Here is a 19,903-nt window from a genome sequence, read left to right on the forward strand (position 1 = left end):
GGTTAATAGCTAAAGCCCAACAATGCACCAATCTAATTTTTAACATTTTTAGTTCTGGGCCATTCTTCCTCTGTTCCTGACCTTTGGTTGTCCGTTCTAGTTTTAGTTTGGACAATCCACTAAATTGTTGGGTGTCCGGAAAGAAACATCGTTGACCCATTATCTGGTGGATGGTCCATATCAATTAAGGGCCCAGTTTGTTGTGCAGAGATCTGGATAATTTTGGCCCATCCTGCATCCATGGTCGGGACACTGAATCATCATCTCCGTGTGGCGCATGCATGTAAATGTTTAAGGGGTGCAAGTCATGAGTCAGGTTGGGTTGAGACGGGCCCAGATCCCATCCATTTAAGAATCACATTGCAATATTGGACCCAAGCCTAACTCATTCAAATGTGGGTTGGGTCTGGGTCTGGTTTGTACCTAATTTTTTACTTTGACAATCAATTTTGATGGTAAAATGGAGATTGTCAATGGCTAAAATTCAACAGGTACAATCAAGTGGTTAGGGTAGTCTAATTAATGTGATTTTTAGTATATACTCTTCACCTTGCACAATCCAGATCGTCAAAAGTAGTAGGTCGGGTAACAACCTTTTAGAAAAAAAAAGAAGAAAATAAAAGGACCGTGTACTCTAGGCCAAACAGGTGCGTCTCTTGGTTCTCAAGCTATATATGAGTGGGGTTTAAACCTGTAATAAAGACCCAGAGTCAGGCTTTGGCTTAGGTCAAGGCCTATGACAAACGGGTTCAACTTGAGCCTAATTTCAGCAGAAATTTTTTTAATGAGGCCCGACTTAAGTCGATGTTAACGGCCCACTTGGATCGGAAGTTAAAGGTTCTGTTATAAAATGGCTAGGGCTCAGCTAGGGTTTGTTGATAGGTTGGGGTAGGGCATAGTAAAATCATTGTTTTACATTCTCAGCCCAAACAGTAGTTCAAAATCCAGTCTGAAGGTAACACTAAGCCTAGCCTAGCCTAGCCGAGCCGAGCCAGTTGATGGCCCTAGGCTCGGTCTGACCCAAACCAACCTATAAGTATAACCCACCAAGCGACTCAAAATCCCATGGTCAGTGGTGTGTGGTGTTTGCGTGTCTTGCTCCTCTCCATGAATCCAGGATCCCCACTTGTAGTAATTTTACTATTCCTTTACCATGTTGGCATGCTAAAAGACGGACAAGTCTCCACCGTTCATTTCTGGCTTTTGCACCCATATCCATCTTCTTGGGCCACGCACTATGAGCATCACTTATAAGAATCCGGTAGATGTGTATGAGATACGGTTGCTTATGAGGAAGGCCATCCTAACCTCAATGCTTGGCCCATAATTCGGATCGGGTAACTCATCAGGTGGATCACTCTTGTACAAAATGTTTGACTAGCCCACACATGTGGGGTCTGCTAGATGAGTTGGATTACTTAATTTTATAGTGTAGCCCACCGGATGAGTCGCTTGGATGTGGCACACATATGCAACATTGACACATGGGAATGGAACTCGCCAGGCTGTGTACGGTGCCATTTATGGGGCACAACTTGTTATAGTTGTTGGTGATCTATTTTCAGCTGTATGTGTGCGGGCGTACAATAATTGAAATTGTGCCTAAATTCAAACCGAACAGTCTGACCACAATCGTCAATATAGACAAACACGTAGTGTATGATCGAGATATGATGAAATTGGTCGCCTATTCAACCACTCGCTTAATGTGTAAATGTGATTGGGCGATATTTAAAGGGTGAAGTTCGTCCTCTAATTATGGGTTACACATTTGCCCTATGTATGAATGGCAATTTCAATACATATAAAGTGAAATGAGAAAGGAATTTTCACATTCTGTTGTGAAGAACAGCTGCAAAGCACCTTTTCAAGTAAAGAACTGAATCCAACATACGAGCGTAGACTCAAATTACAGTTAAGATTACTAGCTACCTGATTAACGATACGGATTACACAACGGAATGTAAACAGCAAGCTGAAAGTAAAGGATCACACTAAGAAATATAATTTACTTGGCAGGAAAAGTAAAAGGTTATACTACGAAATGTAATTGATTGATAATTAAAAGGTAATGTTTGGTTTGATTTGGTTAGTATGAGACGAATTTTTCCTGTTAAATTCATTTGCTATTTATAACATTGATCTTGATATCTAGATCTTTCTCACATTTTGACTGTTAGCATAACCGTTTAGTATTACTTGACTTCCTCTATTTTTTCTTCCGCTATTTGTCTTATAACCGCTTTTTCACGACTACTTTTCCGTCGATCGCTTAAATAATGACATGGTATTGTTTAATACGTTTCAACTGTATTACCAAGAAATCTTCTACATATCTTCAAATATACCTTGCGGATCCATATAGATTACACATAACCTATTCGATTAGTTCTCATGAGGAATGGTGATAATGGGGATGAACAACAATAGTGCTCATTAGCAAATCATTCATGTTATGATGTGAAAAGTATACTTTTTCATAAATGTTTCTTAATCATATTATTTGGAAAAAGAATATATTATTATGTATTATTGAAATTTGGTTTTTGAAAATAAAAAATTTTAGAAATTTCGTTTTTGCCACCAAAATATTTTTTGAAAAATTTTAAATGAAAAGTGTGGTGTGTGCTTTTGTCCCACATCGAAAATAAGAGAGAAAACTTATGGTTTATATGTGGAGGTGTATAGTATTTTTACTTAGAGTTTTGGAGATTGAGGTGCTTAGGTTGCGTACGCGCGCGCTCGGGCACGAGCGAGGGTGTGGGCAGTGTGGCTATAATAGTACTAGTTGGTGCACTTTGCACTTCGCATAAGTCGCAGAGTAGTCGCTCCCTCGCGACCTTATGCAAGACGGTGCGATTGAATTGCGAGAGGTCTAAAATGAGCCGGAGTTTTATAGGCTACTAAGAACGATCGAATTATTAATCCGAAAAAGTCAACCATTTTTTAAAATGGCTAGCAGCCATGAAAGCCAAAACGGTTTGAAAATGATGTAGAACGTGTCACAGATATTCCTAGCATGGTTGGGCCAAAAGAAGATGGACCGTAAATTGACCATAACTTTTGATCCGAGTATTGTTACGGGGCGCACAACCTATCAATCTTTACTGAAATGAGCCATCCGAGGTGAACTGACCCACAAAGTGGGTCGCATTTGTCCGTTTCGTCAGAAAAAGTACGCTTTCAGCTCAAAAATGAATTTTTAGAAAATTTTTACTATTTTTAGTAATTTCGATTTTTAAATTATTTTTAGAGTTTTAGATTTTCTTTCCTTTTAGAAATAACTTTTAGTTATGATAGGACTCTTTTAGAGAAAGTTTATTTGTAATTTTTATTTTTAGAAATTAGGCCTTAGAAGAGTTTTATTAAAATTAGGATTTTTATTAGAGTTAGAATTTTGCTATTTTTGGTAATTACGAATTTTAGTTTATTTTTTCTTTATTAATTGTGTAAGGAGATGCATTAGAGGATTATCAATTATTCATTAATCAAATTTGAATTTATTAGAATTTATTTATATTTCTTGCTTTCTTTCCTTGTAGATTCAAGAAGTCTTTGTGAGGAGTCCAGAAAAGTTCAGTGGATTCGGAATAGTTATCCTCTTCAGGAAGACGGTGCTCGACCTCACGTCCTCCCCTGCGTCAGAAAATAAACGGGCTATGATGATCCAACGGTCAAATCTTTCGATCTGATGACCAGAAATGGCTCAAATTAATGATCAACGGTCAGAAATGTTTTGAACCATTGATGGCCACCTAGCAATGGTTCACTCTCTGGTGCATATATAAACTGGACCATTGGATCCAAATCCCAATCAACTCCAATAGATCTCTCCTCATTCATTAGATCCTCCAGAAAACATCTCCATCATAGAATATTGCAAACACGTCCACTATTTAAGTCTGTCAGAAGATCTATCGCATTGAATTATTCCTAAGTAAATCCTTTATGATTGTTGCATGAAGGATTCAGATAAGCTTATCTTATCCTATAAGCAATTCGCCTATAACTCATTAGTAATTAATAAGGGGGCGAATCACGCTTTAAGGACAATGTAAAATTTACATGATTCGGCCTGGTGAAACGAAAAATAATTAACTTTATTTTATTTTTATTTTTGGTGTTTCCAACACATTTTTCCCAACATGTATGGATTTATATTATTATTCATAATCTTATCTAAGATAGTATATATTAATTTGTTTTTACATCGTAGGAAGCATCCAACACATTTGGAGCATCATTTGCATGAAAACGCTACTATATTTTTTTTAGACTCATCCCGACCAAAATACTTTTGATAGAATCTCAACCATATATTCTAATACCAAAAATTAGATGATTAACATTGTTTATTTGTGCCATTACCATCCAGTGGGTCCACTGACTGGGAGACGTGTGCGTAGAGGAGCTTGCGCGGTTTTATTCGTTTATTCCTTTTTAACAAATCCCTATCTTAGTACATTACGTTTAAGACGTTTGGCGACAGGTAGCCTTTTCACATGTTGGGGTTCTTGACCCCACTCTTTAACATTATTCTCTGATTTTTCAACTCTATCAAAGAATAAGGAGTAGCAATGAGACATTATTCGCTGGCCATGTAAGGAAAGAGAGTTAATGATAACGGTTTGAAATTATTCTAATTAAAGATTTTTTTTTTTTTTTTGGAGGGGTCATTCATCTACAACAAGTTCCTCAATACAAGAAGTTTGAATCATTCCAACGAGTGTCACATTGCTCGTAGGTGATTTTAATCCGCCCATTCTTGCCGTACGATGGTAGCAAACCTGATGAGTTGGACCGAGACATTTATCCTTACCCATGTCCCATACACCAAGCCCAGGCTCATCCAAACCCTTGGTTGCTTTACCATGGGCCCCGCTTCTCCGACGAAACTTAATACTGAGTTTGCTGAGGAAAGAGTGGGATCGAGGATGAAATCCCCGATATTTTCGAGGTTGAATTCGTTATTGTCAGCAAAGGTGGGGACTATATAATGATAAAAATATATATTCTTATGGCCATTTCCGTACAAAGCTTTATATATATATAGAGGGAAAAGGTACTGTGCGCTCGACCTCATAATCCGTCCCATGAGGTCGAGCTGTGTGGGTCCAACCGTGATGTGTTTCGAACATCTACCCCATCAGTCAGATGCACCATTCCATCGTGGGCCTAGGTCTCAAAAATCAAGTCAATCCGTGACTTGTGTGGACCACACCACATACAGAAGTGTGGAGGGGCCGTGCACCATTAAAACATTCATAATCATTTTTTGGGCCCACCAAGAGGTGGTTTGCAAATCCAGACCATCCATTATGTGTGTCCCACTTGGATGAGGGTTCAGACCAAGTTTCAGCAGCATTCAAAACTCAGGTGAGCCCCACCAAGTGCTTTTATATGTTTTAACGGTGTCTTCACATAATTTTAGATGGTATGACCCACCTGAGTTCAGTATACAGCTGATTTTTGGGATATCCCATACTTTAGAGGGGACCCATTAAATGCACGGTGTTAATGGTCGACACGCATCACGGTGGTGCCCACACAGCTCGACCTCACGGAAGCTTATAGCGAGGTCGAGCGCAACGTACCTTTTCCATATATATATATATATATATATATATATATATATATATATATATATATATATATATATATAGGTTCTATGCGGTCGAGCTCATAGGAACTTTCCATCAGGTCAAGCCGTGTCTACCACACCATGATGCGTGTTGAAAATCTACCCCATTTGTCAAATGCACCATTCCATGGCGGGCCTCGAGCTTAAAATTCAAGTCAATATGTGACTTGTGTGGGCCACACTACATACAAAAGTTGAGAGGGATTACCCTTCCATTAAAACATTTATAACAATTTGTTGGGCCCATCGAGATGTGGTTCACAAATCCAGACCACCCATTATGTGTGTCCCACTTGGATGAGTGGTCGGACCAAGTTTTAGACATCCAAATTTCAAGTGGGCCCCACCAAGTGCTTTATATGTTTTAGGCATGTCTTTGCATGATTTTAGATGGTATGGCCCACCTGAGTTCCGTATACGACTGATTGTTGAAATATCCTATAATTTAAAAGGGACCCATCAAATGCAAAGTGTTGATATTCAACATACATCATGGTGGGGACCTGGCACCCCTTGAAAGCTCACTAGCCTAACTTTCAACTAGATACAAAGCTCTAGTAGGCCGTGGAAAAAGGAAATTGTTTTCTCTATTAATTTGTATTTCTCTTTGCTATGGTTCATTATAGTTTTATATCGGGCTGAAATTTGAACTTGTAAAGTTTCAAGGGGTGCTGGATATGTGGACACTCAGATCCTCTTCGTATGACAACTGTGCAAAGGTGCTCACGTATGGAAATGCCCACATGCGCACCTTCTTAGGTGAGCATCGATGCACACCTCTGCACATATGTCATAGGCACAAAATCTACACAGTCCAAGTGATGTGACACTCCTTAAAACTCTTTAGGCTCAAATTTCAACATGATCTAAAACTCTAGTGGGCTTAGTAGGTTTCCTTTTTGCCATAGCCCACCAAAGTTTTGTAACTATTTGAAAGTTGGGTTTATTAGCTTTCAAGGGGTGACGCATGACTTAGACCATTTAGATTCTTTGCCTATGACACGTGTGCAAAGGTGTGCATGGATGCTCATGGAAGAAGGTGTCTAGGTGAGCATTCTTATATATATATATATATATATATATATATATATATAAAGACACACGCACACACACAAAGGGTACAAAGCCCTCGTCGACCGTTGAATATTACTTGGGCGTTTCGTGGCTCACACATTCAAGAGGGGCAATTACGGTGTTGTCAATTGTTGCTGCGGTTGCCTCGCTCGCTATCGAGTGCGTGTAGCTCGCACCACCGCGAAAGCCCTGGGAGTGGAGTTTCGGGCAATAAAAAATTATGTGGGGCCACCTTGGTTGCCGTTTGTGAAATCCATCCCGTCCATCATTTAATCCAAATAATATTAACACTTCATCCCAAATGAGGCATGTAGAAAGATAATGTTGGCCATATCAAGGGGAAAAGTGAGGATATGAAGCATGCAATCCAAATGTTCTTGGAGCCGCTAGAGTTTTGGATAAGGCTGGTGCTTGGTCATTCTATTCATCTTAGTGGGATTCACCTTCTGAACAGGTTGGATAGCATATAGACAACAGGGTGGCCCCAGGAATGTTCCAATGTTGGGCATCCCCAAGACCACTCTTCCTTCTCGTGTGGCCCAGTGGAGATTCTGATATGCCTGATTTGTTGGTTCAGATACTATAATGCGTTGGCCCAAATGATGGACGGAGTGGATTTTACACCTTGATCATAGAAGGGGCAACATACCATTTAGTTGTTGGAAGCGCTCTATCGTAGTGCTCCTACAGATGTTTTTGTAGTTATTTTCCAAAAGTGAGTTTCGTACGGTGAGAGTACTTTAGATACATCCTGGCGCATTATAATAAAGTACATGGGGACTCTAGCCATTGGGCTTGAGCATCTTGCAATGACATCAACGATTTATTTGACAGATCTCTCGTTGAATGGAGAGCCGATTAGGTGAGACCCCGGCCTCACCCAAGATAGTGCGGCCCTTACATTGGGGTTACTTTGGGGCCTACCTTGATATATGTATTATGTATCCACTTCTTCTGTCCATTTTCTCATATTATTTTAGGGTATTATCCAAAAAATAAGCAGATCCAAGTATCAGATTGACAATACCATAAGAAATAATGGTGATTGGATGTCCAACCATTAAAAACTTTCTAGTGCGCACCTTAACGTTTCCATGGTGTTTATTCACAATCCAATCTGTTGATAAGGTCACATAAGCCTGGATGAAGGGTAAAAAACAAATATTCAGCTTGATCCAAAACTTTTGTGACCCATTAATGGCCAATCAAAACCGTTTCCTAAGGTACAGTCCACCTGATAATCGTATCAGTTTCATTTTTTGAATAATGCCATAAAATGATATGGAAAAACAGATGAAAAACGTGGATACATGATACATACATCAAGGCGGGCGCTCACAGTAACCCTGTGATAAGGGCGACAGTCTTGGGGTATGAGGTCTCACTTAATCCACTCTGCATTGGATGAGGGATGCCAGGAAAAAAAAAGCTATTTAATATTTCCACCCCTAATCTAACGGTTCTTGTTCAAAGCAAAAGGGTCAAATTATCAAAAAGTGGAATAATCCAATTGAGTAGCTTTTATTTGTTGGTCATATAAATAGCTTGTATCATTGCCATATGACCTCTACCTTGTAATAACCATTGATCCCAAAAATCACGATGGAATGCGTTTTAGTTTTGCATAGGGCCACCATGATATCAATTGGTTGACGTGCGCCATCATGAAGAAAGAAATCCCAAAAATTCACACCATTCCAAAACCGAGATAAGCTATAGCACGTGAATTGAAAGGCTGTAGGTTGTTTTTTTTTTCCTTTTCTTTTTTCTTTTTTCTTTTTAGATCTAATTTGAGTGTTGAATCAGCCATATTTTCAGGGTCAAGGTCAATCAACCAGTGGCGTACTTGATTGATGGCATGGGTTTCCTGCACATTAAAAGTCATGTATGCGCAATGTATGCATACATTTTTTTCTTATAAATATCCTCCCAAACGCTAATCTCCATCTATCCATCCCCTTTTTCTCACTCCTGTTTCACTAACCTCGACAGGTGCATTGTGATCTAGTCGGTTCACCCAATAGGCGTGATTGTAGGTTGGCCATCGCTAGAGTTGGATGAGTGCTGGCAATTGATTTTTCCATTAAACATTTTACAATTAAATGCAGCGGATAATTAAGGTCATCTTCTCAGTGTTCCTTGTGGTATTGTCCATCGAATGATTGAACCTCGAATCTCAACTCAGGTCTTTACTTGGCTATATGTTAATATATGAAATTTTTACTTATATATTTCTTGAGAATATGCATTTAGCGTGGAGGGTGGGGTCGTAAGCAAAAATCGGAGCTTACATAAAAAATAATTGAAGTATTCGTTTGTACACAAGATTGATTGCAACCGATTTAGAGCGGTTGCATTTTTAATACCGAGAATGAGAAAGGTGACAAGATTGAGAATTTAGGTAAGACTACACTTCCATTTGTTTGAAGAAGGTTAATTATTAATATTTTATTGTCATTGGTAGTGTTGAATGGATTACATTTTTAAATTATTGATTTAACATTTGTTATATTTTGTTAAATAAAATTTTCAAAATATTGATAGAGTTGAATGGATTATACTTTTGAATTTATTGTTCTTTAAATTACATTTATCATTCATATATTGTTTTTAGGCTTTTAGATGTTACTAAATGTAAGCCCCATATTTTAGCCCGTACCGTTCCGTAGGCTTCCGCGGTCTTTCCGGTCGAATTCCAGCGACCCGCGATCTGTTATTGGCGTTTGTGCGTGATCCTGAGTCGTGTCCCGTATATCTGAGTCGACTCGATTCAAAACTTGTATCCTTCCGACCGCGCCGTCGATGCGATTCCGACGCCACGTCTCACGCACCGAGACGATACCCAAGCCAGGAGATGTGGGCCCGCGTTCAATTCAAGGAAAACGCCGCGCATTTGCAAAACCCAAGAGAACATCACATCAATCCCATAAATCCCACCAATCAAGTACACATCACACCCATTACTCACACCCATCCTCAAGTACAACCACCCTCCCCAAAGTCAACTTTCTCGTACAATAAGGTACATCCATCACTCACCATCCCTCTCTTCCATCACTTCTCTCCCATTATCTCTCTCTCATTCTCTCTCTCCATTTTTCAAGCAACTCCATGTAAGCAACGTCCAAGCTACCCAAAGAAGCTAGTGTGGCCCACCTTCCTACCTCCCATCTCCACCATCTAAAGATCATCTCGACTGTTGAAATCGTTCCCTTGAAGCTCTAGAGGCTATAGGCGGAAGGAGGAGGAGATCAAAGGTGGGTGATCTACTGTTGATTTGATGATTTAAGGGCCCACTTGTAGTGGGACCCATCTTGATGTATGCATCGTATAGGAAGGGCCCATAGTAGCAGGGTCCCTCCCCTTCTCACGTCTCTCTCTATCTCTCTCTCTCCTCATCTTGATTTTTTTATGGCCCACCTAATGTGTATTAATCCGGGCCGTCCAGACGGTGCTAGACGGCGCTGGACGCACCTTGCTGAGGTGTTGGATGCACCTTGCTGGAGTGTGGCATTCACACCATCCAACATCATGAGACGGTGGGACCCACTAGATATATCCAGACCGCCCATCTGTTTGCTAGCATGGGACCCACCTTAATGTATTTGTTCCATCTAAACCGTCCAGGTCTAGAGTCCTAGTGGACCGCACCATAGCAGCAGCAGAAGCAATGATCGTGCTTTTAAAAAGTCCAGGCCCATCGTGCTATACATGCATTCCATTCACATGGCCCAACCAGTGGGTGGGACCCACTATGATGTATGTGTCTAACATCCACACCGTCCAGTGGTCTAGACGGTGGGGACCACCTCGATGTATGTATTTGCATCCAGGCCATCCAGGGCCTAGACGCTGGATTATATTATAATAATAATATATATAATATATAGTATGATATATATACATATATGTATATTATGGTGGGCCCCAAATGGGAACCCACCTGCTGTGTGAAGTGGATTGGCTGGAGCATCTCCCACCAGTAGTTGTAGCTGCTTAACGTCAGCAATTTCTGTGGGCCACCATGATGGATGTGGTGTATCCACACGTGTGGAGCCCACGTGTGATGTAAGTGTTTCATCCCAGCCGTCCATCTATTCAGATCAATGGACATCATCATGATATATGTGTTTCAACCATGTTACCGTCCGTTTTTGGGCATGGACCCACCTCACACGTGCTGCACATGTGAGGGTGGGGCCTACCTTGAGATGTGTGTAGATCCACACCATCCACACGGGACCCACCTTGACGTATTTATTCTATATCCACTCCGTCCATCTGGACGTGGGACACCACCGTGATGTATGTGTTTCTCCCACACCGTCCAGTGGTGCCGTGGGCCACACCTTGATGTATTTATTGTATTCGCACCATCTAGCGAATCTGGATGGTGGGCCACGCCTTGATGTATTTATTATATCCACATCGTCCATCCCTCAACGTGGGGCCCACCTTGGTGATGTATCTATCGGACCGTCTAGCATGAGATGGTGGGCCTGCCATGACGAACTGTTCATTCCATATTGTCCATCTGTTTGATAGGTGGGAACCATCTTGATGGCTGTGTTTCATTCCATGCCGTCCGTAGAACGTGGGCCCCATGTGATGTATATGTTTAATCCAAACGGCCCAATCTGATTTATATAAGGCCCATTTGGCGAGGCCCATTGTGATGTACTTGAAGCCCAGTCGATGAGGCTCATTGTGTTATATTTGCGGCCCGTGTATGAGGTTCATTGGTGTGACTCATTGATGTGGCCAACTTGATGTATATAAGGCCCATTGGTGCAGCCCATTAACGTGGCCCATTGTGATGTATTTTTGGCCCATATAATGAAACCCATTGTGATGTATTTTTGGCCCATATAATGAGGCCCATTGTGATATATTTTCGGCCTATATGATGAGGCCCAACGGGATGTATTTTCGACCCATATAATGAGGCCCATTATGATATATTTTCGGCCCATAAGATGCGGCCTACTTGATGGATATGAGACTCATTGGTGTGGCCCACCTGTTGTGCATTTATGGCCCTTTTTAGTGTGGCCCATCGAGTTGTATTTGAGGCCATGTGTGAGACCCGCATCCTAGCCCGTACCTTTTCGTAAGCTTCCACGGTCCTTCCGCTCGAATTCCAACGACCCGCGATCCGTTGTAAGCGTTTGCGCGCGATCCTGAGTCGTGTCCCGTATATCAGAGTCGGCTCGACTTGAAACTTGTATATTTGCGACCGCGCCGTCTCTGTGGTTCCGACGCCGTGTATTACGCGCCGAGGCTATACCCGGGCCAGGATATGAGCGCTCGCGTTCAGTTCAAGGAAAATGTCGCGCGTTGCAAATACCGAGAGAATCTCTACAACACATCACATCAATCACATCAATCAAGTACACATCACTTCCATCACTCACACCCATCCCCAAGTACAACCACCCTCCCCAGAGTCAACTTTCTCTTACAACAAAGTACATCCATCCATCACTTATCATCCCTCACTCCCATCATTTCTCTCCCACCACCTCTCTCTCTCTTTCTCATTCTCTCTTTCCATTATCAAACAACACCCATGAGAGCAATCGTCCAAGCTTCCATGAGATAAGCTAGTGTGGCCCACCTTCCTACATCCATCTCCACCACGCAAAGTCCATCTCGACCGTTGAATTGCACCCCTTAGAGCTCTAGGTCGCATTGGCGGAAGAAGGAAAAGAAGATCAAAGGTGGGTGATATTAGGGTTTTACCATTGATTGTATGTGAGGGCCCACTTATGGTGGGACCCATCTTGATGTATGTCTTGTATATTAAGAGGGGCCCATAGTGGCGGGGCCCCCCCATGGCCGATCTCTCTCTCTCTCTCTCTCTCTCTCTCTCTTTCTTTATTTTTTTTTGTGATGATGTGGCCCACTTGATCAGTAAATCCTGACGTTCAATCATGAGGCCCACCTTGTTATTGACTTTTTGGCAGGCCTTGGATGAAGGGAATCACAATATCAGCTTGATTCATAGACTCCACATGTGTACGTGTGAAATCCACACCGTCCATGTGCATGGGACGGTGGGCCCTGATGTATGTGGGCCACACTATGATGTATATGTTTACATCTAGGCCGTCCACGTGGACCTCGCCATATGTGTGTTGTATCTTCATCATCCAGCAACAGGCGCTACTGGACGTTGGCATAACACAAACATCAGCTGATTTAAATCTCTGGTGAGCCTCACCACGTGGACCCACCCTACGGTATGTGAAATCCCAGCCGTCCAACACTCTGGACGGTGGGCCAGCAGCAATAGCTGCTAGAGGACGACAGCATGTTTCGTGGTTTATTGATGAACGTGTTCCATCCGTCTGTCCATTCGGATGCTGGACCTTGGTGTTTTTTTAAAGCTATATATATTATATTATATGGGGTGGGCCACATGTGGGGCCCACCTGATGTGGAAGTGGATTGGCTGGAATATCTCCCACCAGCCACCATGATGCATGTGAAGTATATCCACACCGTCCACTTGACGGTGGTCCCCACCCATGTGGGTATGTACATGAGGTATGTATTATATCTATACAGTCCATCCGTTTGGAGATGGGACCCACCCCACATGTGGGGGTGGGACCCACCTTGATGTATTTATCTTATATCCTCACCACCCACTGGATTGGGACGGTAGGACCCCACTGCCATGATGTATTTGTTTCAACCATACCGTCCTGCCATTTTTTTTCCTGATGGTGGGACCCACTTCACACATGCTACATCTGTGGAGGTGGGGCCCACATTGATATATATATATTCTATATTCACGCCATCCACCATCCAGCACTTTGGACAGTGGGTACCCACCAGTGATGTATGTATTTTATCTCCACGCCATCCATTTGCGGCCCACCTTGATGTATGTATTACATCCAAACCGTCCATCCAATTGGCAAGCTCGCCTGAGACCAAAAATGAGGCAGATCTATCAGGTGGACCACTGCAGAAAAACAATGGAGATTAAACGCATACCAATGATACCCTTTTTGGGTCACAAAAGTTTTGGATCTATATGAAATTTGTTTTCCCTCTTAAATCAAGGTCTTTGTGACCTTATAACCAATTGTATGGAGAAGATGGTGGGCCCTACCTTGATGTATTTGTGGCCCATCCATGGGGCCCACCCGGATGCATTTGTGGCCCATCGATGCGGCCTACTTGTAGATGGTGCGGTCCATTAGTGCGGTTCGTAAATGCGGCCCGCCTTGATGTATCTATGGCCCATCCATGAGGCCCACCTTGATGCAATTGCGGCCCATTTGATGAGGCCCATTGTGATGTATTTCCGGCCTATTTGGTAAGGCCCATTGTGATGTACTTTCGACCCATATGTCGTAGCCCATTGTGATGTATTTCCGGCCCATTTGGTAAGGCCCATTGTGATGTATTTCTAGCCCATTTGGTAAGGCCCATTGTGATGTATTTCCAACCCATTTGGTAAGGCCCAATGAGATGTATTTTCGGCTCATATGGCGTGGCCATTGTGATGTTTTGTAGCCCATTTAATGAGGCCTATAACGATGTGTATTAGGCCCATGTATTGCAGCCCATTTGATGTATATGAGGCCCGTTGGTGCGGCCTATTGATACGGCCCATGGTGATTGTATGAGGCCCTTGTATGAGGCTATGGGCCCACGATACGTTTGAATCTATGTGGACCACTGCTTGGGAGCGATGTTGGTTAAATATCCACATTAATGGGCAATGATGATTGGACGTCCACATTGTGACCTTCCCTTAGGCATTGTTAAGCCCATTCTCACTGATTCCAATTGTCGAGGCCAATTATCGAGGCTGGTTCTGATTGTCGATACCAATTCCGATCGTCGAGGCCGATTATCGAGGTCGGTTCTGATTATTGAGGCCGGTTCCAATTGTTGATATCGATTCCGATTGTCGAGGCCGATTCCGATTGTCGAGGCCGATTGTCACGCTCCAAACTCGGAAACCGGGCTCATAAACTTTCTGATTGCCGAATCCAGTGCTGACAGTCTCCGTAGTACCCAATTCTCGGCTCTCAGCACGCTTGCGCCAGATTCCGATCCTGGGATCCTACAAGGAGAATTTTCAATATGATTTTTTTTGTATGAAACATAACCACAAGTTTACCCAAATCATAAAGGCAACATCATCATCACATATCTACTAACATAAATATTTGAATACAATTGTGAAATAGAAATACATATGTCAAAAATCAAAACTCCAGAAGACCACTGCACGCTCCAAGCTCAACGCTGCTGCAACCTAACGCCACCTGCACGCATCTATCGTGCATAAGCTTATAGAAAGCTTAGAGGGTGGTGAAAGTGTGTGTAAGGTAAGTGCCAAGTATATAATAGAGCCCATAAATCATACACCATCGGAATAGCGGAAATACTGACAAGATCATGAATCATACAATATCAGAGTAATGCAGAAATATGCAATAAGTCTATGAATGCCATCAGCTGTACCAAAGCTGTGTGATGCAAGGCATGAATGCTATCGGCCATACCAAGGCCATGTGATACGAAACATAAAAAGGCAATAACAGATGTTGAGGATGCAATGCAATATGCAAATCCTGACGAGTCATGAATACCATCAACCTCATCTAGGCTATAAGTGCAAAAACATAGTAACCTAAAATGCTAAGTACTGCGGATGCAATGTGATATGCGGTGCGAATGAAATGACCATATTGAAAGGTGAAGTCGGGATGATAGTACGAAGTATCTTAGGCTATGGGGTCCATCACAAGAGACTTCTATCCAAACCAGTCTCATAGCTAAATTTGGTTAGTCAGACATAATGTGGTAAACTCCTGATCTCAGGTTAGTCACGTGCCCAACCGAAATCCTTGCCATGCAATGGTACACGTAACAAATAGTTACGCACCACCAGCCCAAGTGGATAGTGAATGAATGAATGAATGGATATGCAATTCCTGCTCAATAAGTCCTCATATCAATATGGTTACTCTCTGGGGAAATCACCAGGGTCTATTACACTTGACACCGACTGCCTCCTCCCTAGCTGCACAGCCCAGCGAGCGGAATAGACCTCACTATCCGCCTGACCAGTAGTTTACCAATACCTACCCGGCTCGTCGATAGCGGACCCATTTACGAGCTGGTCATACTCAGCCTAGCTTATAGCCCCCTTACTCGGGCGGATAAGGCCACACCCCCTCCCAACCCACCACGACACAGTGGGAGACGCGACCAACTGGTATTCGGTACTCGGGCGCTCATGTTCCACTCGGTTTAGACGTTGGGGCTACTCCTGGCCTCGGAGGTTCTGAGATTTTCACTTAAGGACATCCTAAGTGCCCATAGTGCTAGAACTAAATATTTTCAGTGTCCCATTTGGCCATCCACGATGTGTCTGTGGAGGCCACGACCTTGATGTCGTTAGGGTGTACAATGATCAAGTCACATATATGCGAGATGCATGAGTCACACTATCCAGTCATGCAGCAATCCTGTGCGTACAGCATGGGCACTCCGTCTCATAAGGAGTCTCATAAATAGTCTGCCCAATGGCATATGCAATGATCAGTCACTACTCATATCCAGCACACGGATGATGCGTATGGCATAAGTCATGGAATTATACTAAGCATGTTATAGAGTAATGAACTATCCTTACAATGCAAATGAGCCTAGACGACTAACATATAACAAGTATGGGCCTATCAATGGGCCTTAGGGGGAGTTATAATGCGGACATTTAACCAGCATTATTCTAACAATATAGACATCAAACCAACATTTGCTCCCAAGGCATGGCCAGCCATAAATATCATTACACAAACCATGGTGGAATCATACAATGTAATAGACCTTGTATACATCCCATTGGGCCCCATGGGCCTTAAAAACATCAAATGGGCCGCAACATATGGGCCCTTATACATCACAATGGGCTTTAACCCAATGGGCTCCAAATACAGCACAATGGGCCTCAACCCACGGGCCCTTATACATCACAATGGGCCTCAACCCATGGGCCCTAATACACCACAATGGGCCTCGACCTATGGGCCCCAAATACATCACAATGGGCCTCAAATACATAATAGGTGGCCCTGCACCTGGGCCTCAAAACACACAACAGGTGGGCCCCGCTCATGGGTCAAAGATACATCTTGATGAGTCACATGTATATCAAAGTGGGCCTCTTGATTAGGCCACGAAATACATCAAAGTGGGCCTAATGGATGGGCCACAAAGTACATCAAGGTGGGCCTCAACAATGGCTATAAATATGACAAGATGAGCCTAATCACTTGTGCCTTATATATACACCAAGGTGGGCCTCAACGGACGGCCACAAATAAATCAAAAAGGGCCTCATACATATACCAAAGTGGGCCTCAATGGGTGGCCACAAATAAATCAATATGGGCCCCATACATATACTAAGGTGGGGTCCACTTGAACCATAGATCTGTTTAACTTTTAGTCTCAAGCCTGTAATACAAGCTTGCCAAATGATGGATGGTTTGGATGCAACCTATGCATCATGGTGGGGGCCCACATGAATTATGGACCTAACTCATTCTTTAACTCATGTCATAAGATGAGCTTATAAAATGGATTGACAGATTGGATGCAACACATGCATCATGGTGGGTCGCACCGTCCAGGTGTGGACGGTGTGGCTAGAACACATACACCATGGGGTACCATGTTGGGCCCACCATAATGTTTATATGTCATCCAATCTGTTCATACGGTCATACAGGGCGGGATGAAAGGAAAAACAAATTTCATGTTGGCCCAAATTTTCTAGACCACAAAAGGGTCACAATGGTAGACGTTTAATCAACACAATTTCCTTGATGTGGGCCCAGCAGATAAATGGCTGGATGACATGAATAGGACACGTACATCACGGTGGGTTCCACCGTCCACAGCAGTGGACGGTGTGAGCAAAACATATACATTACTGTGGGCTCCACCGTCCGCCTGGACGGTGGGCATAAAACACATATATCATTGTGGGTCCCACGTGGGGCCTTCCATAATGTTTATTTGTCATCCAATCCGTTGGTAAGGTCGCACAGACCCATACGAAGGGGAAAAACAAATTTCATATCAATTCAAAACTTCTGGGACACCCAAAAGAGGTTTCAATGGAAGACGTTCAATCACACTATTGCTTGCTGTGTGTGCCATCTGAGCTCCTCATAAGGTTGATTTTTGGGGGACCCACTGCCCTAAGGGGCCTCATCAAAATGCACGGTGTTGATGTTCACAAACATCACGGTGGGGCCCACAACTGGGACCCCTGCCTCCAGCGTCAAACGCAGTAGGAGGCTTCTACACGTCCTCTGGACGTCAGCAACACCTGCTGCTTATATATATATAAATTTTTTTTGAAGAAAAGGTATTTTTCTGGGGTTTTTCCTGTGTAGGGCCCGCATTGGCAAAATCCACCCCAGCCATTGGTTTTTACGGCTCGAGACAAACCAAACGAGTCCAATATTGAGTATATTTTTGGCGCACCAAAACAACAGGGTGGATTTCAATGGTAGACACACTGCTTGCTATGCTATGGCCCGCCTGAGAGTCAGATTAACCTCATTTTTCGAATCAATGCCTAAAATGATATGGGGAAAAGGATGGACGGCGTGGTTTGAACTTTCACATCGAGGTGGGGCCTACATGGACGACCCTCTTCAAAGCTTGAGAATCAAGCTAAGATATATATATATTTTCTTTCACGTCCAGCGTCCCTGGACGCTGGACGGTTTGAGTATAACACATGTAAAAAGGTGGGCCTTGCTCACGTGGGCCACCACATAGCTGGGTGGTGTGGAATAACATATATACAAGTGGGCCCCACCTACAAATCACTTGGATCAAATACATGCTTTATGGTGGGGTCTATTCGGGTGGGCCACATGGATATATCATCACATAAAAAGAAAAAGAGAGAGAGAGAGGATGTAAGGAGAGAGAGAGTAATGGGTGATGGAGTGATGGATGTGAGGTGAGTGATGGGTTGACTTTGGTGGTTGCTTAACTTGTAGAGAAAGAAAGCATGGGTGCTCTTGTACTTGACATGAGGTGATGGATTGATTGATTGATTGATTGATTGATGGGATATGTTGTAGAGATTCTCTTGAGATTGTAACGGGTAGTATTTTCTTTGAAATAAACGCTGGCCCACATCTTCCGGACAGGGTATTGCATCGGTGCGTGAGTCGCGGCGACGGTGCGGTCGCACTGGTACAAGTCTCGAATTAAGTTGACTCAATTCTACAAGATACGACTTAGGGTCGTGCGCAAACGTTGATTATACGTTGCAGGTTGCCGAAATTTACTGGGAAGGATCGCAGAGTCGACGGAACAGTACGGACTAGGATACGAGTCTTACACCGATTATCGAAGCCGATTCTGATTGTCGATACCGATTCCGATTGTCAAGGCCGAGGCCGATTCTGATTGTTAAGGCCGATTGTATAGGCGGATTGACGAGGCCCATGTGATGTATATGCGACTCGTATTTGAGGCCCATTGTGATGTGCATTCGGCCTGTGTTTAAGGCCCAACGTGATGTATATGCGACCCGTATTTAAGACCCATTGTGATGTGTATTCAGCCCATGTTTAAGGCCTAATGTGATAAATATGAGGTCAATGTGATGAGGCCCATTGCGATGTATTTGAGGGCCAGGCGATGGAGCCCATTATGATGTATGTTAGGCCCATGTGAAAGGCCCTTCGTAATGTGTATTAAGCTCTTAAGTAAGGCCCATGGTGTTGTATATTTGGCCGTTGTGTGAGGCCATGAGTCCACTATATGTTAGGCTCTATGTGGGTCATTCCTTAGGGGTAATGTTGGTTAAATGTCCACATTGTCGAGGTTGATTGTTGATGTCGGTTATTGATACTGATTATGAGTATGTGACAACATGACATCATGATACGTGCCCATACGCATCATCTGTATGTTTGTTATGAGATGTGGTTGACCATTGCATATGTCATTAGGCAGGTTGTTATGAGACTCCCTGATAGGCGGAGATTATCTCACATGAGCGCACGGTATGCGTAGGATTGATGCATGATTGGATTGTATGACTCATGCACCTTGTATTGTGTGTTGTGATTACTATACGCCCTAGCGACATCAGGGTCGTAGCTTCCACAGGCATAT

Source organism: Magnolia sinica, chromosome 4, assembly GCF_029962835.1.
Source record: "Magnolia sinica isolate HGM2019 chromosome 4, MsV1, whole genome shotgun sequence".
NCBI classification, from domain to species: Eukaryota; Viridiplantae; Streptophyta; class Magnoliopsida; order Magnoliales; family Magnoliaceae; genus Magnolia; species Magnolia sinica.